We start from the raw sequence: 22,722 nt of genomic DNA, 5'->3' as shown, positions 1-22,722 counted from the left end.
TAGAAGAAGGATGAAAGACCATGCAGAACTAATCCTAATCCTAACAAATTTCATCTATCTTGAATCAAATAGAAAGACAAAGCCAACACAAAAAGAAAGAGTTCCTAAAAATGTTGAATTTAATATACTTTAACTCAAAAAAGTTTACACATTTCGTTATAAGTCAGAAATTTATTTCTAAGATTAAATTGTAAACTAGATAAAGTCATCTTTAACAAAAAAAAGTTTGAAAATGTATTGTAATTACAATTAATATGTTCTTAGGCAATACGCCTAGTAAAAATTGCATTTCTATGTACGTTGATTCAAGAAAATATGAAGGAAGTCAACTTTCACAATAGAAGAAGGATGAAAGACCATGCAGAACTAATCCAAATCCTAACAAATTTCATCTATCTTGAATCAAATAGAAAGAAAAAGCCAACACAAAAAGAAAGAGTTCATAAAAATGTTGAATTTTATATACGTTAACTCAAAAAAGTCTACACATTTCGTTATAAGTTGGAAATTGATTTCTGAGACTGAATTGTAAACTAGATAAAGTCATCTTTAACAGAAAAAGTTTGAGAAATGTATTGTAATTACAATTAATATGTTCTAAGGCAATACGTCTAGTAAAAATTGTATTTCTATGTACGTTGATTCAAGAAAATATGAAGGAAGTCAAATTTCACAATAGAAGAATGATGAAAGACCATGCAGAACTAATCCAAATCATAAAAAATTTCATCTATCTTGAATCAAATAGAAAGACAAAGCCAACATAAAAAGAAAGAGTTCATAAAAATGTTTAACTAAAAAAAGTCTACACATTTCGTTATAAGTCGCAATTGATTTCTGAGACTAAATTGTAAACTAGATAAACTCATCTTTAACAGAAAAAGTTTGAGAAATGTATTGTAATTACAATTAATATGTTCTAAGGCAATACGTCTAGTAAAAATTGTATTTCTATGTACGTTGATTCAAGAAAATATGAAGGAAGTCAAATTTCACAATAGAAGAAGGATGAAAGACCATGCAAAACTAATCCAAATCCTAACAAATTTCATCTATATTGAATCAAATAGAAAGACAAAGCCAACACAAAAAGAAAGAGTTCATAAAAATGTTGAATTTTATATACGTTAACTCAAAAAAGTCTACACATTTCGTTATAAGTCAAAAATTGATTTCTGAGACTAAATTGTAAACTAGATAAACTCATCTTTAACAGAAAAAGTTTGAAAAATGTATTGTAATTACAATTAATATGTTTTAAGGCAATACGTCTAGTAAAAATTGCATTTCAATGTACGTTGATTCAACAAAATATGAAGGACGTCAAATTTCACAATAGAAGAAGTATGAAAGACCTTGAAGAACTAATCCAAATCCTAACAAATTTCATCTATCTTGAATCAAATAGAAAGACAAAGCCAACACAAAAAGAAAGAGTTCATAAAATGTTGAATTTTATATACGTTAACCCAAAAAAGTTGACACATTTCGTTATAAGTCGGAAATTGATTTCTGAGTCTAAATTGTAAACTAGATAAACTCATCTTTAACAGAAAAAGTTTGAGAAATGTATTGTAATTACAATTAATATGTTCTAAGGCAATACGTCTAGTAATTTCTATGTACGTTGATTCAAGAAAATATGAAGGAAGTCAAATTTCACAATAGAAGAAGGATGAAAGACCATGCAGAACTAATCCAAATCCTAACAAATTTCATCTATCTTGAATCAAATAGAAAGATAAAGCCAACACAAAAAGAAAGAGTTCATAAAAATGTTGAATTTAATATATGTTAACTCAAAAAAGTTTACACATTTCGTTATAAGTCAGAAATTTATTTCTGAGACTAAATTGTAAACTAGATAAAGTCATCTTTAACAGAAAAAGATTGAAAAATGTATTGTAATTACAATTAATATGTTCTTAGGCAATACGTCTAGTAAAAATTGCATTTCTATGTACGTTGATTCAAGAAAATATGAACGAAGTCAAATTTCACAATAGTAGAAGGATGAAAGACCATGCAGAACTAATCCAAATCCTAACAAATTTCATCTATCTTGAATCAAATAGAAACACAAAGCCAACACAAAAAGAAAGAGTTCATAAAAATGTTGAATTTTATATACGTTAACTCAAAAAAGTCTACACATTTCGTTATAAGTCGAAAATTGATTTCTGAGACTAAATTGTAAACTAGATAGACTCATCTTTAACAGAAAAAGTTTGAAAAATGTATTGTAATTACAATTAATATTTTCTAAGGCAATACGTCTAGTAAAAATTGCATTTCTATGTACGTTGATTCAAAAAAATATGAAGGAAGTCAACTTTTACAATAGAAGAAGGATGAAAGACCATGCAGAACTAATCCAAATCCTAACAAATTTCATCTATCTTGAATCAAATAGAAAGACAAAGCCAACACAAAAAGAAAGTGTCTATAAAAATGTTGAATTTTATATTTGTTAACTCAAAAAAGTCTACACACTTCGTTATACATCTGAAATTGATTTCTGAGACTAAATTGTAAACTAGATAAACTCATCTTTAACAGAAAAAGTTTGAAAAATGTATTGTAATTACAATTAATATGTTCTAAGGCAATACGTCTAGTAAAAATTGCATTTATATGTACGTTGATTCAAGAAAATATGAAGGAAGTCAAATTTCACAATAGAAGAAGGATGAAAGACCATGCAGAACTAATCCAAATCCTAACAAATTTCATCTATCTTGAATCAAATAAAAAGACAAAGCCAACACAAAAAGAAAGAGTTCATAAAAATGTTGAATTTTATATACGTTAACTCAAAAAAGTCTACACATTTCGTTATAAGTCGAAAATTGATTTATGAGACTAAATTGTAAACTAGATAAACTCATCTTTAACAGAAAAAGTTTGAAAAATGTATTGTAATTACAATTAATATGTTCTTAGGCAATACGTCTAATAAAAATTGCATTTCTATGTACGTTGATTCAAAAAAATATGAAGGAAGTCAACTTTCACAATAGAAGAAGGATGAAAGACCATGCAGAACTAATCCAAATCCTAACAAATTTCATCTATCTTGAATCAAATAGAAAGACAAAGCCAACACAAAAAGAAAGAGTCTATAAAAATGTTGAATTTTATATTTGTTAACTCAAAAAAGTCTACACACTTCGTTATACATCTGAAATTGATTTCTGAGACTAAATTGTAAACTAGATAAACTCATCTTTAACAGAAAAAGTTTGAAAAATGTATTGTAATTACAATTAATATGTTCTAAGGCAATACGTCTAGTAAAAATTGCATTTTTATGTACGTTGATTCAAGAAAATATGAAGGAAGTCAAATTTCACAATAGAAGAAAGATGAAAGACCATGCAGAACTAATCCAAATCCTAACAAATTTCATCTATCTTGGATCAAATAGAAAGACAAAGCCAACATAAAAAGAAAGAGTTCATAAAAATGTTTAATTTTATAAACGTTAACTCAAAATAGTCTACACATTTCGTAATAAGGCGCAATTGATTTCAGAGACTAAATTGTAAACTAGATAAACTCATCTTTAACAGAAAAAGTTTGAAAAATGTATTGTAATTACAATTAATATGTTCTAAGGCACTGCGTCTAGTAAAAATTGCATTTCTATGTACGTTGATTCAAGAAAATATGAAGGAAGTCAAATTTCACAATAGAAGAAGGATGAAAGACCATGCAGAACTAATCCAAATCCTAACAAATTTCATCTATCTTGAATCAAATAGAAAGACAAAGCTAACACAAAAAGAAAGAGTTCATAAAAATGTTGAATTTTATATAGTTAACTCAAAAAAGTCTACACATTTCGTTATAAGTCGGAAATTGATTTCTGAGACTAAATTGTAAACTAGATAAACTCATCTTTAACAGAAAAAGTTTGAAAAATGTATTGTAATTACAATTAATATGTTCCAAGGCAATACGTCTAGTAAAAATTGCATTTCTAAGTACGTTGATTCAAGAAAATATGAAGGAAGTCAAATTTCACAATAGAAGAAGGATGAAAGACCATGCAGAACTAATCCAAATCCTAACAAATTTCATCTATCTTGAATCAAATAGAAAGACAAAGCCAACACAAAAAGAAAGAGTTCATAAAAATGTTGAATTTTATATACTTTAACTCAAAAAAGTCTACACATTTCGTTATAAGTCGGAAATTGATTTCTGAGACTAAATTGTAAACTAGATAAACTCATCTTTAACAAAAAAAAGTTTGAAAAATGTATTGTAATTACAATTAATATGTTCTAAGGCAATACGTCTAGTAAAAATTGCATTTCTATGTACGTTGATTCAAGAAAATATGAAGGAAGTCAAATTTCACAATAGAAGAAGGATGAAAGACCATGCAGAACTAATCCAAATCCTAACAAATTTCATCTATCTTGAATCAAATAGAAAGACAAAGCCAATACAAAAAGAAAGAGTTCATAAAAATGTTGAATTTTATATACATTAACTCAAAAAAGTCTACACATTTCGTTATAAGTTGGAAATTGATTTCTGAGACTAAATTGTAAACTAGATAAACTCATCTTTAAAAGAAAAAGTTTGAAAAATGTATTGTAATTACAATTAATATGTTCTAAGGCAATACGTCTAGTAAAAATTGCATTTCTATGTACGTTGATTCAAGAAAATATGAAGGAAGTCAAATTTCACAATAGAAGAAGGTTGAAAGACCAAGCAGAACTAATCCAAATCCTAACAAATTTCATCTATCTTGAATCAGATTGAAAGACAAAGCCAATACAAAAATAAAGAGTTCATAAATATGTTGAACTTTATATACGTTAACTCAAAATAGTCTACACACTTCGTTATAAGTCGGAAGTTGATTTCTGAGACTAAATTGTATACTAGATAAATTCATCTTTAACAGAAAAAGTTTGAAAAATATATCGTTATTACAATTAATATGTTCCAAGGTAATACCTCTAATAAAAATTTCATTTCTATGTACGTTGATTTAAGAAAATATCAAGGAAGTCAAATTTCACAATAGAAGAAGGATGAAAGACCATGCAGAACTAATCCAAATCCTAACAAATTTCATCTATCTTGAATCAAATAGAAAGACAAAGCCAACACAAAAAGAAAGAGTTCATAAAAATGTTGAATTTTATATACGTTAACTCAAAAAAGTCTACACATTTCGTTATAAGTCGGAAATTGAATTCTGAGGCTAAATTGTAAACTAGATAAACTCATCTTTAACATAAAAAGTTTGAAAAATGTATTGTAATTACAATTATTATGTTCTAAGGAAATACGTCTAGTAAAAATTGCATTTCTATGTACGTTGATTCAAGAAAATATGAAGGAAGTCAAATTTCACAATAGAAGAAGGATGAAAGACCATGCAGAACTAATCCAAATCCTAACAAATTTCATCTATCTTGAATCAAATAGAAAGACAAAGCCAACACAAAAAGAAAGAGTTCATAAAAATGTTGAATTTTATATACGTTAACTCAAAAAAGTCTACACATTTCGTTATAAGTCGGAAATTGATTTCTGAGGCTAAATTGTAAACTAGATAAACTCATCTTTAAAAGAAAATGTTTGAAAAATGTATTGTAATTATAATTAATATGTTCTTAGGCAATACGTTTAGTAAAAATTGCATTTCTATGTACGTTGATTCAAAAAAATATGAAGGAAGTCAACTTTCACAATAGAAGAAGGATGAAAGACCATGCAGAACTAATCCAAATCCTAACAAATTTCATCTATCTTGAATCAAATAGAAAGACAAAGCCAACACAAAAAGAAAGAGTTCATAAAAATGTTGAATTTTATATACTTTAACTGAAAAAAGTCTACACATTTCGTTATAAGTTGCAATTGATTTCTGAGACTAAATTGTAAACTAGATAAACTCATCTTTAACATAAAAAGTTTGAAAAATGTATTGTAATTACAATTAATATGTTCTAAGGCAATACGTCTAGTAAAAATTGTATTTCTATGTACGTTGATTCAAAAGAATATGAAGGAAGTCAAATTTCACAATAGAAGAAGGATAAAAGACCATGTAGAACTAATCGAAATCCTAACAAATTTCATCTATCTTGAATCAAATAGAATGACAAAGCGAACACAAAAAGAAAGAGTTCATAAAAATGTTGAGTTTGATATATGTTAACTAAAAAAAGTCTACACATTTCGTTATAAGTTGGAAATTGATTTCTGAGACTAAACTGTAAACTAGATAAAGTCATCTTTAACAGAAAAAGTTTGAGAAATGTATTGTAATATTAATATGTTCTAAGGCAATACGTCTAGTAAAAATTGTATTTCTATGTACGTTGATTCAAGAAAATATGAAGGAAGTCAAATTTCACAATAGAAGAAGGATGAAAGACCATGCAGAACTAATCCTAATCCTAACAAATTTCATCTATCTTGAATCAAATAGAAAGACAAAGCCAACACAAAAAGAAAGAGTTCCTAAAAATGTTGAATTTAATATACTTTAACTCAAAAAAGTTTACACATTTCGTTATAAGTCAGAAATTTATTTCTAAGATTAAATTGTAAACTAGATAAAGTCATCTTTAACAAAAAAAAGTTTGAAAATGTATTGTAATTACAATTAATATGTTCTTAGGCAATACGCCTAGTAAAAATTGCATTTCTATGTACGTTGATTCAAGAAAATATGAAGGAAGTCAACTTTCACAATAGAAGAAGGATGAAAGACCATGCAGAACTAATCCAAAGCCTAACAAATTTCATCTATCTTGAATCAAATAGAAATACAAAGCCAACACAAAAAGAAAGAGTTCATAAAAATGTTGAATTTTATATACGTTAACTCAAAAAAGTCTACACATTTCGTTATAAGTCGAAAATTGATTTCTGAGACTAAATTGTAAACTAGATAAACTCATCTTTAACAGAAAATGTTTGAAAAATGTATTGTAATTACAATTAATATGTTCTACGGCAATACGTCTTGTAAAAATTGGATTTCTATGTACGTTGATTCAACAAAATATGAAGGAAGTCAAATTTCACAATAGAAGAAGGATGAAATACCTTGCAGAACTAATCCAAATCCTAACCAATTTCATCTATCTTGAATCAAATAGAAATACAAAGCCAACACAAAAAGAAAGAGTTCATAAAAATGTTGAATTTAATATATGTTAACTCAAAAAAGTTTACACATTTCGTTATAAGTCAGAAATTTATTTCTGAGATTAAATTGTAAACTAGATAAAGTCATCTTTAACAAAAAAAGTTTGAAAAATGTATTGTAATTACAATTAATATGTTCTAAGGCAATACGTCTAGTAAAAATTGCATTTCTATGTACATTGTTTCAAGAAAATAATAAGGAAGTCAAATTTCACAATAGAAGAAGGATGAAAGACCATGCAGAACTAATCCAAATCCTAACAAATTTCATCTATCTTGAATCAAATAGAAAGACAAAGCCAACACAAAAAGAAAGAGTTCATAAAAATGTTGAATTTTATATACGTTAACTCAAAAAAGTCTACACATTTCGTTATAAGTCGAAATTTGATTTCTGAGACTAAATTGTAACTAGATAAACTCATCTTTAACAGAAAAAGTTTGAAAAATGTATTGTAATTACAATTAATATGTTCTAAGGCAATACGTCTAGTAAAAATTGCATTTCTATGTACGTTGATTCAAGAAAATATGAAGGAAGTCAAATTACACAATAAAAGAAAGATGAAAGACCATGCAGAACTAATCCAAATCCTAAAAAATTTCATCTATCTTGAATCAAATAGAAAGACAAAACAAACGCAAAAAGAAATAGTTCATGAAAATGTTGAATTTTATATGCGTTAACTCAAAAAAGTCTACACATTTCTTTATAAGTTAGAAATTGATTTCTAAGACTAAATTGTAAACTAGATAAACTCATCTTTAACAGAAAAAGTTTGAAAAATGTATTGTAATTACAATTAGTATGTTCTAAGGCAATACGTCTAGTAAAAATTGCATTTCTATGTACGTTGATTCAAGAAAATATGAAGGAAGTCAAATTTTACAATAGGAGAAAGATGAAAGACCATGCAGAACTAATCCAAATCCTAAAAAATTTCATCTATCTTGAATCAAATAGAAAGACAAAGCCAATATAAAAAGAAAGAGTTCATTAAAATGCTGAATTTTATATACGTTAACTCGAAAAAGTCTACACATTTCGTTATAAGTCGGAAATTGATTTCTGAGACTAAATTGTAAACTAGATAAACTTATCTTTAACAGAAAAAGTTTGAAAACTGTATTGTAGTTACAATTAATATGTTCTAAGGCAATACGTCTAGTTAAAATTGCATTTCTATGTACGTTGATTCAAGAAAACATAAAGGAAGTCAAATTTCACAATAGAAGAAAGATGAAAGACCATGCAGAACTAATCCAAATCCTAACAAATTTCATCTATCTTGAATCAAATAGAAAGACAAAGCCAATATAAAAAGAAAGAGTTCATAAAAATGTTGAATTTTATATACGTTAACTCGAAAAAGTCTACACATTTCGTTATAAGTCGGAAATTGATTTCTAAGACTAAATTGTAAACTAGATAAACTCATCTTTAACAGAAAAAGTTTGAAAAATGTATTGTAATCACAAATAATATGTTCTATGGCATTACGTCTAGTAAAAATTGCATTTCTATGTACATTGATTCTAGGAAATATGAAGGAAGTCAAATTTCACAATAGAAGAAGGATGAAAGACCAGCCAGAACTAATCCAAATTCTAACAAATTTCATCTATTTGAATCAAATAGAAAGATAAAGCCAACACAAAAAGAAAGAGTTCATAAAAATGTTGAATTTTATATGCATTAACTCAAAAAAGTCTACACAGTTCGTTATAAGTCTGAAATTGAGTTCTGAAACTAAATTGTAAACGAGATAAACTCATCTTTAACAGAAAAAGTTTGAAAAATGTATTGTAATTACAATTAATATGTTCTAAGGCAAATCGTCTAGTAAAAATTGCATTTCTATGTACGTTGATTCAAGAAAATATGAAGGAACTCAAATTTCACAATAGAAGAAGGATGAAAGACCATGCAGAACTAATCCAAATCCTAAAAATTTCATCTATCTTGAATCAAATAGAAAGACAAAGCCAATATAAAAAGAAAGAGTTCATAAAAATGTTGAATTTTATATACGTTAACTCGAAAAAGTCTACACATTTCGTTATAAGTCGGAAATTGATTTCTAAGACTAAATTGTAAACTAGATAAACTCATCTTTAACAGAAAAAGTTTGAAAAATGTATTGTAATTACAATTAATATGTTCTAAGGCAAATCGTCTAGTAAAAATTGCATTTCTATGTACGTTGATTTAAGAAAATATGAAGGAAGTCAAATTTCACAATAGAAGAAGGATGAAAGACCATGCAGAACTAATCAAAATCCTAAAAATTTCATCTATATTGAATCAAATAGAAAGACAAAGCCAACACAAAAACAAAGAGTTCATAAAAATGTTGAATTTTACATACGTTAACTCAAAAAAGTCTACACATTTCGTTATAAGTCGGAAATTGATTTCTGAGACTAAATTGTAAACTAGATAAACTCATCTATAACAGAAAAAGTTTGAAAAATGTATTGTAATTACAATTAATATGTACTAAAGCAATACGTCTAGTAAAAATTGCATTTCTATGTACGTTGATTCAAGAAAATATGAAGGAAGTCAAATTTCACAATAGAAGAAAGATGAAAGACCATGCAGAACTAATCCAAATCTTAACGAATTTCATCTATCTTGAATCAAATAGAAAGACAAAGCCAATATAAAAAGAAAAAGTTCATTAAAATGCTGAATTTTATATACGTTAACTCAAAAAATTCTACACATTTCGTTATAAGTCGGAAGTTGATTTCTGAGACTAAATTGTAAACTAGATAAACTCATCTTTAACAGAAAAAGTTTGAAAAATGTATTGTAATTACAATTAATATGTTATAAGACAATACGTCTAGGAAAAATTGCATTTCTATGTACGTTGATTCAAGAAAATATGAAGGAAGTCAAATTTCACAAAGAAGGATGAAAGACCATGCAGAACTAATCCAAATCCTAACAAATTTCATCTATCTTGAATCAAATAGAAAGACAAAGCCAACACAAAAAGAAAGAGTTCATAAAAATGTTGAAATTTATATACGTTAACTCAAACAAGTCTACACATTTCGTTATAAGTCGGAAATTGATTTCTGAGACTAAATTGTAAACTAGATAAACTCATCTTTAACAAAAAAAAGTTTGAAAAATGTATTGTAATTACAATTAATATGTTCTAAGGCAATACGTCTAGTAAAAATTGCATTTCTATGTACGTTGATTCAAGAAAATATGAAGGAAGTCAAATTTCACAATAGAAGAAGGATGAAAGACCATGCAGAACTAATCCAAATCCTAAGAAATTTCATCTATCTTGAATCAAATAGAAAGACAAAGCCAACACAAAAAGAAAGAGTTCATAAAAATGTTGAATTTTATATACGTTAACTCAAAAAAGTCTACACATTTCGTTATAAGTCGGAAATTGATTTCTGAGACTAAATTGTAAACTAGATAAACTCATCTTTAACAGAAAAAGTTTGAAAAATGTATTGTAATTACAAATAATATGTTCTAAGGCAATGCGTCTAGTAAAAATTGCATTTCTATGTACGTTGATTCAAGAAAATATGAAGGAAGTCAAATTTCACAATAGAAGAAATGAAAGACCATGCAGAACTAATCCAAATCCTAACAAATTTCATCTATCTTGAATCAAATAGAAAGACAAATCCAACACAACAATAAAGAGTTCATAAAAATGTTGAATTTAATATACGTTAACTCAAAAAAGTCTACACATTTCGTTATAAGTCGGAAATTGGTTTCTGAAACTAAATTGTAATCTAGATAAACTCATCTTTAACAGAAAAAGTTTGAAAAATGTACAGTAATTACAATTAATATGTTCTAAGGCAATACGTCTAGTAAAAATTGCATTTCTATGTAAGTTGATTAAGGAAAATATGAAGGAAGTCAAATTTCACAATAGAAGAAGGATGAAAGACCATGCAAAACTAATCCAAATCCTAACAAATTTCATCTATCTTGAATCAAATAGAAAGGCAAAGCCAACACAAAAAGAAAGTGTTCATAAAAATGTTGAATTTTATATACGTTAACTCAAAAAAGTCTACACATTTCGTTATAAGTCGGAAATTGATTTCTGAGACTAAATTGTAAACTAGATAAACTCATCTTTAACAGAAAATGTTTGAAAAATGTATTGTAATTACAATTAATATGTTCTAAGGCAATACGTCTAGTAAAAATTGCATTTCTATGTACGTTGATTCAACAAAATATGAAGGAAGTCAAATTTCACAATAGAAGAAGGATGAAAGACCTTGCAGAACTAATCTAAATCCTAACAAATTTCATCTATCTTGAATCAAATAGAAAGACAAAGCCAACACAAAAAGAAAGAGTTCATAAAAATGTTGAATTTTATAGACGTTAACTCAAAAAAGTTGACACATTTCGTTATAAGTCGGAAATTGATTTCTGAGACTAAATTGTAAACTAGATAAACTCATCTTTAACAGAAAAAGTTTGAGAAATGTATTGTAATTACAATTAATATGTTCTAAGGCAATACGTCTAGTAAAAATTGTATTTCTATGTACGTTGATTCAAGAAAATATGAAGGAAGTCAATTTCACAATAGAAGAAGGATGAAAGACCATGCAGAACTAATCCAAATCCTAACAAGTTTCATCTATCTTGAATCAAATTGAAAGACAAAGCCAACACAAAAAGAAAGGTTCATAAAAATGTTGAATTTTATATACGTTAACTCATAAAAGTTTACACATTTCGTTATAAGTCGAAAATTGATTTCTGAGACTAAATTGTAAACTAGATAAACTCATCTTTAACGGAAAAAGTTTGAAAAATGTATTGTAATTACAATTAATATGTTGTAAGGCAATACGTCAAGTAAAAATTGCATTTCTATGTACGTTGATTCAACAATATATGAAGGAAGTCAAATTTCACAATAGAAGAAGGATGAAAGACCTTGCAGAACTAATCTAAATCCTAACAAATTTCATCTATCTTGAATCAAATAGAAAGACAAAGCCAACACAAAAATAAAGAGTCTATAAAAATGTTGAATTTTATATTTGTTAACTCAAAAAAGTCTACATATTTCGTTATAAGTCGGAAATTGATTTCTGAGACTAAATTGTAAACTAGATAAACTCATCTTTAAAAGAAAAAGTTTGAAAAATGTATTGTAATTACAGTTAATATGTTCTAAGGCAATACGTCTAGTAAAAATTGCATTTCTATGTACGTTGATTCAACAAAATATGAAGGAAGTCAAATTTCACAATTGAAGAAGGATGAAAGACCTTGCAGAACTAATCTAAATCCTAACAAATTTCATCTATCTTGAATCAAATAGAAAGACAAAGCCAACACAAAAAGAAAGAGTTCATAAAAATGTTGAATTTTATAGACGTTAACTCAAAAAAGTTGACACATTTCGTTATAAGTCGGAAATTGATTTCTGAGACTAAATTGTAAACTAGATAAACTCATCTTTAACAGAAAAAGTTTGAGAAATGTATTGTAATTACAATTAATATGTTCTAAGGCAATACGTCAAGTAAAAATTGCATTTCTATGTACGTTGATTCAACAATATATGAAGGAAGTCAAATTTCACAATAGAAGAAGGATGAAAGACCTTGCAGAACTAATCTAAATCCTAACAAATTTCATCTATCTTGAATCAAATAGAAAGACAAAGCCAACACAAAAATAAAGAGTTCATAAAAATGTTGAATTTTATAGACGTTAACTCAAAAAAGTTGACACATTTCGTTATAAGTCGGAAATTGATTTCTGAGACTAAATTGTAAACTAGATAAACTCATCTTTAACAGAAAAAGTTTGAGAAATGTATTGTAATTACAATTAATATGTTCTAAGGCAATACGTCTAGTAAAAATTGTATTTCTATGTACGTTGATTCAAGAAAATATGAAGGAAGTCAATTTCACAATAGAAGAAGGATGAAAGACCATGCAGAACTAATCCAAATCCTAACAAATTTCATCTATCTTGAATCAAATAGAAAGATAAAGCCAACACAAAAAGAAGGAGTTCATAAAAATGTTGAATTTAATATATGGTAACTCAAAAAAGTCTACATATTTCGTTATAAGTCGCAATTGATTTCTGAGACTAAATTGTAAACTAGATAAACTCATCTTTAACACAAAAATTTTGAAAAATGTATTGTAATTACAATTAATATGTTCTAAGGCAATACGTCTAGTACAAATTGCATTTCTATGTACGTTGATTCAACAAAATATGAAGGAAGTCAAATTTCACAATATAAGAAGGATGAAAGACCATGCATAACTAATCCAAATCCTAACAAATTTCATGTATCTTGAATCAAATAGAAAGACAAAGCCAACACAAAAAGAAAGAGTTCATAAAAATGTTGAATTTTATATACGTTAACTCAAAAAAGTCTACAAACTTCGGTATAAGTCGGAAATTGAGTTCTGAGACTAAATTGTAAACTAGATAAACTCATCATTAACAGAAAAAGTTTGAAAAATGTATTTTAGTCACAAATTATATGTTCTAATCTAGTAAAAATTGCATTTCTATGTACGTTAATTCAAGAAAATATGAAGGAAGTCAAATTTCACAATAGAAGAAGGATGAAAGACCAGCCAGAACTAATCCAAAGGTAAAAAAATTTCATCTATTTTAATCAAATTGAAAGACAAAGCCAATACAAAAATAAAGAGTTCATAAAAATGTTGAATTTAATATATGTTAACTCAAAAAAGTCTATACACTTCGTTATAAGTCAGAAATTGATTTCTGAGACTAAATTGTAAACTAGATAAACTCATCTTTAACAAAAAAAGTTTGAAAAATGTATTGTAATTACAATTAATATGTTCTAAGGCAATACGTCTAGTAAAAATTGTATTTCTATGTACGTTGATTCAAGAAAATATGAAGGAAGTCAAATTTCACAATAGAAGAAAGATGAAAGACCATGCAGAACTAATCCAAATCCTAACAAATTTCATCTATCTTGAATCAAATAGAAAGACAAAGCCAACACAAAAAGAAAGAGTTCATAAAAATGTTGAATTTTATATACGTTAACTCGAAAAAGTTTACACACTTCGTTATAAGTCGGAAATTGATTTCTGAGACTAAATTGTAAACTAGATAAACTCATCTTTAATAGAAAAAGTTTGAAAAATGTATTGTAATTACAATTAATATGTTCTAAGGCAATACGTCTAGTATAAATTGCATTTCTATGTACGTTGATTCAAGAAAATATGAAGGAAGCAGAATTTCACAATAGAAGAAGGATGAAAGATCACGCAGAACTAATCCAAATCCTAACAAATTTCATCTATCTTGAATCAATTAGAAAGACAAAGCCAACATAAAAAGAAAGAGTTCATAAAAATGTTGAATTTTATATACGTTAACTCAAAAAAGTCTACACACTTCGTTATAAGTCCGAAATTGATTTCTGAGACTAAATTGTAAACTGGATAAACTCATCTTTAACTGAAAAAGTTTGAAAAATGTATTGTAATTACAATTAATATGTTCTAAGGCAATATGTCTAGTAAAAATTGCATTTCTATGTACGTTGATTCAAGAAAATATGAAGGAAGTCAAATTTCACAATAGAAGAAGGATGAAAGACCAAGAAGAACTAATCCAAATCCTAACAAATTTCATCTATCTTGAATTAAATAGAAAGACAAAGCTAACACAAGAAGAAAGAGTTCATAAAAATGTTGAATTTTATATATGTTAACTCAAAAAAATCTACACACTTCGTTATAAGTTGGAAATTGATTTCTGAGACTAAATTGTAAACTAGATAAACTTATCTTTAACAGAAAAAGTTTGAAAATATATTGTAATTACAATTAATATGTTCTAAGGTAATACCTCTAATAAAAATTTCATTTCTATGTACGTTGATTCAAGAAAATATCAAGGAAGTCAAATTTCACAATAGAAGAAAGATGAAAGATCATGCAGAACTAATCCAAATCCTAACAAATTTCATCTATCTTGAATCAAATAGAAAGACAAAGCCAACATAAAAAGAAAGAGTTCATAAAAATGTTGAGTTTTATATACGTTAACTCAAAAAAGTCTACACACTTCGTTATACGTCTGAAATTGATTTCTGAAACTAAATTGTAAACTGGATAAACTCATCTTTAATAGAAAAAGTTTTAAAAATGTATTGTAATCACAATTAATATGTTCTAAGGCAGTACGTCTAGTAAATATGGCATTTCTATGTACGTTGATTCATGAATATATGAAGGAAGTTCAATTTCACTATAGAAAAAGGATGAAAGACCAAGCAGAACTAATCTCAATCCTAACAAATTTCATCTATCTTGAACCAAATAGAAAGACAAAGCCAACACAAAAAGAAGTGTTCATAAAAATGTTGAATTTTATATACGTTAACTCAGAAAGTCTACACACTTCGTTATAAGTCGGAAATTGATTTATGAGACTAAATTGTAAACTAGATAAACTCATCTTTAACAGAAAAAGTTTGAAAAATGTATTGTAATTACAATTAATATGTTCTAAGGCAATACGTCTAGTAAAAATTGCATTTCTATGTACGTTGATTCAAGAAAATATGAAGGAAGTCAAATTTCACAATAGAAGAAGAATGAAAGACCTTGCATAAATAATCCAAATCCTAACAAATTTCATCTATTTGAATAAAATTGAAAGACAAAGCCAATACAAGTGTATTGTAATTACAATTAATATGTTCTAAGGCAATACGTCTAGTAAAAATTGCATTTCTATGTATGTTGATTCAAGAAAATATGAAGGAAGTCGGATTTCACAATAGAAGAAGGATGAAAGACCATGCAGAACTAATCCAAATCCTAACAAATTTCATCTATCTTGAATCAAATAGTCTTGAATCAAATAGAAAGACAAAGGCAACACAAAAAGAAAGAGTTCATAAAAATGTTGAATTTTATATACGTTAACTCAAAAAAGTCTACACATTTCGTTATAAGTCGAAAATTGATTTCTGAGACTAAATTGTAAACTAGATAAACTCATCTTTAACAGAAAAAGTTTAAAAAATGTATTGTAATTACAATTAATATGTTCTAAGGCAATACGTCTAGTAAAAATTGCATTTCTATGTACGTCGACTCAAGAAAATATGAAGGAAGTCAAATTTCACAATAGAAGAAGTATGAAAGACCTTGCAGAACTAATCCAAATCCTAACAAATTTCATCTATTTGAATAAAATTGAAAGACAAAGCCAATACAAGTGTATTGTATTTACAATTAATATGTTCTAAGGCAATACGTCTAGTAAAAATTGCATTTCTATGTACGTTGATTCAAGAAAATATGAAGGAAGTCGGATTTCACAATAGAAGAAGGATGAAAGACCATGCATAACTAATCCAAATCCTAACAAATTTCATCTATCTTGAATCAAATAGAAAGACAAAGCCAACACAAAAAGAAAGAGTTCATAAAAATGTTGAATTTTATATACGTTAACTCAAAAAAGTCTACACATTTCGTTATAAGTCGGAAATTTATTTCTGAGACTAAATTGTAAACGAGATAAACTCATCTTTAACAGAAAAAGTTTGAAAAATGCATTGTAATGAAAATTAATATGTTTTAAGGCAATACGTCTAGTAAAAATTGCATTTCTATGTACGTTGATTCAAGAAAATAAGAAGGAAGTCAAATTTCACAATAGAAGAAGGATGAAAGACCATGCAGAACTAATCCAAATCTTTACAAATTTCATCTATCTTGAATCAAATAGAAAGACAAAGCCAACACAAAAATAAAGAGTTCATAAAAATGTTGAATTTTATATACGTTAACTCAAAAAAGTCTACACATTTCGTTATAAGTCGAAAATTGATTTCTGAGACTAAATTGTAAACTAGATAAACTCATATTTAACAGAAAAAGTTGAAAAATGTATTGTAATTACAATTAATATGTTCTAAGGCAATACGTCTAGTAAAAATTGCATTTCTATGTACGTTGATTCAAGAAAATATGAAGGAAGTCAAATTTCACAATAGAAGAAGAATGAAAGACCTTGCATAAATAATCCAAATCCTAACAAATTTCATCTATTTGAATAAAATTGAAAGACAAAGCCAATACAAGTGTATTGTAATTACAATTAATATGTTCTAAGGCAATACGTCTAGTAAAAATTGCATTTCTATGTATGTTGATTCAAGAAAATATGAAGGAAGTCGGATTTCACAATAGAAGAAGGATGAAAGACCATGCAGAACTAATCCAAATCCTAACAAATTTCATCTATCTTGAATCAAATAGTCTTGAATCAAATAGAAAGACAAAGCCAACACAAAAAGAAAGAGTTCATAAAAATGTTGAATTTTATATACGTTAACTCAAAAAAGTCTACACATTTCGTTATAAGTCGAAAATTGATTTCTGAGACTAAATTGTAAACTAGATAAACTCATCTTAAACAGAAAAAGTTTAAAAAATGTAATGTAATTACAATTAATATGTTCTAAGGCAATACGTCTAGTAAAAATTGCATTTCTATGTACGTCGACTCAAGAAAATATGAAGGAAGTCAAATTTCACAATAGAAGAAGTATGAAAGACCTTGCAGAACTAATCCAAATCCTAACAAATTTCATCTATTTGAATAAAATTGAAAGACAAAGCCAATACAAGTGTATTGTAATTACAATTAATATGTTCTAAGGCAATACGTCTAGTAAAAATTGCATTTCTATGTACGTTGATTCAAGAAAATATGAAGGAAGTCGGATTTCACAATAGAAGAAGGATGAAAGACCATGCAGAACTAATCCAAATCCTAACAAATTTCATCTATCTTGAATCAAATAGAAAGACAAAGCCAACACAAAAAGAAAGAGTTCATAAAAATGTTGAATTTTATATACGTTAACTCAAAAAAGTCTACACATTTCGTTATAAGTCGAAAATTGATTTCTGAGACTAAATTGTAAACTAGATAAACTCATCTTTAACAGAAAAAGTTTAAAAAATGTATTGTAATTACAATTAATATGTTCTAAGGCAATACATCTAGTAAAAATTGCATTTCTATGTACGTCGACTCAAGAAAATATGAAGGAAGTCAAATTTCACAATAGAAGAAGTATGAAAGACCTTGCAGAACTAATCCAAATCCTAACAAATTTCATCTATTTGAATAAAATTGAAAGACAAAGCCAATACAAGTGTATTGTATTTACAATTAATATGTTCTAAGGCAATACGTCTAGTAAAAATTGCATTTCTATGTACGTTGATTCAAGAAAATATGAAGGAAGTCGGATTTCACAATAGAAGAAGGATGAAAGACCATGCAGAACTAATCAAAATCCTAACAAATTTCATCTATCTTGAATCAAATAGTCTTGAATCAAATAGAAAGACAAAGCCAACACAAAAAGAAAGAGTTCATAAAAATGTTGAATTTTATATACTTTAACTCAAAAAAGTCCACACATTTCGTTATAAGTCGAAAATTGATTTCTGAGACTAAATTGTAAACTAGATAAACTCATCTTTAACAGAAAATGTTTGAAAAATGTATTGTAATTACAATTAATATGTTCTAAGGCAATACGTCTAGTAAAAATTGCATTTCTATGTACGTTGATTCAAGAAAATATGAAGGAAGTCAAATTTCACAATAGAAGAAGTATGAAAGACCTTGCAGAACTAATCCAAATCCTAAAAAATTTCATCTATTTGAATAAAATTGAAAGACAAAGCCAATACAAGTGTATTGTATTTACAATTAATATGTTCTAAGGCAATACGTCTAGTAAAAATTGCATTTCTATGTACGTTGATTCAAGAAAATATGAACAAAGTCGGATTTCACAATAGAAGAAGGATGAAAGACCATGCAGAACTAATCCAAATCCTAACAAATTTCATCTATCTTGAATCAAATAGAAAGACAAAGCCGACACAAAAACAAAGAGTTCATAAAAATGTTGAATTTTAAATACATTAACTCAAAAAAGTTGACACATTTCGTTATAAGTCTAAAATCTATTTCTGAGACTAAATTGTAAACTAGATAAACTCATCTTTAACAGAAAAAGTTTGAAAAATGTATTGTAATTACAATTAATATGTTCTAAGGCAATACGTCTAGTAAAAATTGCATTTCTATGTACGTTGATTCAAGAAAATATGAAGGAAGTCGGATTTCACAATAGAAGAAGGATGAAAGACCATGCAGAACTAATCAAAATCCTAACAAATTTCATCTATCTTGAATCAAATAGTCTTGAATCAAATAGAAAGACAAAGCCAACACAAAAAGAAAGAGTTCATAAAAATGTTGAATTTTATATACTTTAACTCAAAAAAGTCTACACATTTCGTTATAAGTCGAAAATTGATTTCTGAGACTAAATTGTAAACTAGATAAACTCATCTTTAACAGAAAAAGTTTGAAAAATGTATTGTAATTACAATTAATATGTTCTAAGGCAATACGTCTAGTAAAAATTGTATTTCTATGTACGTTGATTCAAGAAAATATGAAGGAAGTCAAATTTCACAATAGAAGAAGAATGAAAGACCTTGCAGAACTAATCCAAATCCTAACAAATTTCATCTATTTGAATAAAATTGAAAGACAAAGCCAATACAAGTGTATTGTAATTACAATTAATATGTTCTAAGGCAATACGTCTAGTAAAAATTGCATTTCTATGTACGTTGATTCAAGAAAATATGAAGGAAGTCGGATTTCACAATAGAAGAAGGATGAAAGACCATGCAGAACTAATCCAAATCCTAACAAATTTCATCTATCTTGAATCAAATAGAAAGACAAAGCCAACACAAAAAGAAAGAGTTCATAAAAATGTTGAATTTTATATACGTTAACTCAAAAAAGTCTACACATTTCGTTATAAGTCGAAAATTGATTTCTGAGACTAAATTGTAAACTAGATAAACTCATCTTTAACAGAAAAAGTTTAAAAAATGTATTGTAATTACAATTAATATGTTCTAAGGCAATACGTCTAGTTAAAATTGCATTTCTATGTACGTCGACTCAAGAAAATATGAAGGAAGTCAAATTTCACAATAGAAGAAGTATGAAAGACCTTGCAGAACTAATCCAAATCCTAACAAATTTCATCTATTTGAATAAAATTGAAAGACAAAGCCAATACAAGTGTATTGTAATTACAATTAATATGTTCTAAGGCAATACGTCTAGTAAAAATTGCATTTCTATGTACGTTGATTCAAGAAAATATGAAGGAAGTCGGATTTCACAATAGAAGAAGGATGAAAGACCATGCAGAACTAATCCAACTCCTAACAAATTTCATCTATCTTGAATCAAATAGAAAGACAAAGCCAACACAAAAAGAAAGAGTTCATAGAAATGTTGAATTTTATATACGTTAACTCAAAAAAGTCTACACATTTCGTTATAAGTCGGAAATTGATTTCTGAGACTAAATTGTAAACTAGATAAACTCATCTTTAACAGAAAAAGTTTTGTAAAATGTATTGTAATTACGATTAATATGTTCTAAGGCAATATGTCTAGTAAAAATTGTATTTCTATGTACGTTGATTCAAGAAAATACGAAGGAAGTCAAATTTCACAATAGAAGAAGGATGAAAGACCATGCAGAACTAATCCAAATCCTAACAAATTTCATCTATCTTGAATCAAATAGAAAGACAAAGCCAACACAAAAAGAAAGAGTTCATAAAAATGTAGAATTTTATATACGTTAACTCAAAAAAAGTCTACACATTTCGTTATAAGTCGAAAATTGATTTCTGAGACTAAATTGTAAACTAGATATACTCATCTTTAACAGAAAAAGTTTGAAAAATGTATTGTAATTACAATTAATATGTTCTAAGGCAATACGTCTAGTAAAAATTGCATTTCTATGTACGTTGATTCAAGAAAATATGAAGGAAGTCAAATTTCACAATAGAAGAAGGATGAAAGACCATGCAGAACTAATCCAAATCCTAACAAATTTCATCTATCTTGAATCAAATAGAAAGACAAAGCCAACACAAAAAGAAAGAGTTCATAAAAATGTTGAATTTTATATACGTTAACTCAAAAAAGTCTACACATTTCGTTATAAGTCGGAAATTGATTTCTGAGACTAAATTGTAAACTAGATAAACTCATCTTTAACATAAAAAGTTTGAAAAATGTATTGTAATTACAATTAATATGTTCTTAGGCAATACGTCTAGTAAAAATTGCATTTCTATGTACGTTGATTCGAGAAAATATGAAGGAAGTCAACTTTCACAATAGAAGAAGGATGAAAGACCATGCAGAACTAATCCAAATCCTAACAAATTTCATCTATTCTGAATCAAAAAGAAAGACAAAACCAACACAAAAAGAAAGAGTCTATAAAAATGTTGAATTTTATATTTGTTAACTCAAAAAAGTCTACACACTTCGTTATACATCTGAAATTGATTTCTAAGACTAAATTGTAAACTAGATAAACTCATCTTTAACAGAAAAAGTTTGAAAAATGTATTGTAATTACAATTAATATGTTCTAAGGAAATACGTCTAGTAAAAATTGCATTTCTATGTACGTTGATTCAAGAAAATATGAAGGAAGTCAACTTTCACAATAGAAGGATGAAAGACCATGCAGAACTAATCCAAATCCTAACAAATTTCATCTATCTTGAATCAAATAGAAAGACAAAGCCAACACAAAAAGAAAGGGTCTATAAAAATGTTGAATTTTATATTTGTTAACTCAAAAAAGTCTACACACTTCGTTATACATCTGAAATTGATTTCTGAGACTAAATTGTAAACTAGATAAACTCATCTTTAACAGAAAAAGTTTGAAAATGTATTGTAATTACAATTAATATGTTCTTAGGCAATACGTCTAGTAAAAATTGTATTTCTATGTACGTTGATTCAAGAAAATATGAAGGAAGTCAACTTTCACAATAGAAGAAGGATGAAAAACCATGCAGAACTAATCCAAATCCTAACAGATTTCATCTATCTTGAATCAAATAGAAAGACAAAGCCAACACAAAAAGAAAGAGTTCATAAAAATGTTGAATTTTATATACGTTAACTCAAAAAAGTCTACACATTTCGTTATAAGTGGGAAATTGATTTCTGAGACTAAATTGGAAACTAGATAAACTCTTCTTTAACAGAAAAAGTTTGAGAAATGTATTGTAATTACAATTAATATGTTCTAAGGCAATACGTCTAGTAAAAATTGTATTTCTATGTATGTTGATTCAAGAAAATAAGAAGGAAGTCAAATTTCACAATAGAAGAATGATGAAAGACCATGCAGAATAATCCAAATCCTAAAAAATTTCATCTATCTTGAATCAAATAGAAAGACAAAGCCAACACAAAAAGAAAGAGTTCATAAAAATGTTGAATTTTATAGACGTTAACTCAAAAAAGTTGACACATTTCGTTATAAGTCGGAAATTGATTTCTGAGACTAAATTGTAAACTAG

The sequence above is a fragment of the Papaver somniferum genome, unplaced genomic scaffold (genome assembly GCF_003573695.1).
Source record: "Papaver somniferum cultivar HN1 unplaced genomic scaffold, ASM357369v1 unplaced-scaffold_68, whole genome shotgun sequence".
In the NCBI taxonomy this organism is placed as follows: Eukaryota; Viridiplantae; Streptophyta; class Magnoliopsida; order Ranunculales; family Papaveraceae; genus Papaver; species Papaver somniferum.
The sequence above is the reverse complement of the archived record's forward strand: the minus strand, read 5'-3'. Positions refer to the sequence as shown.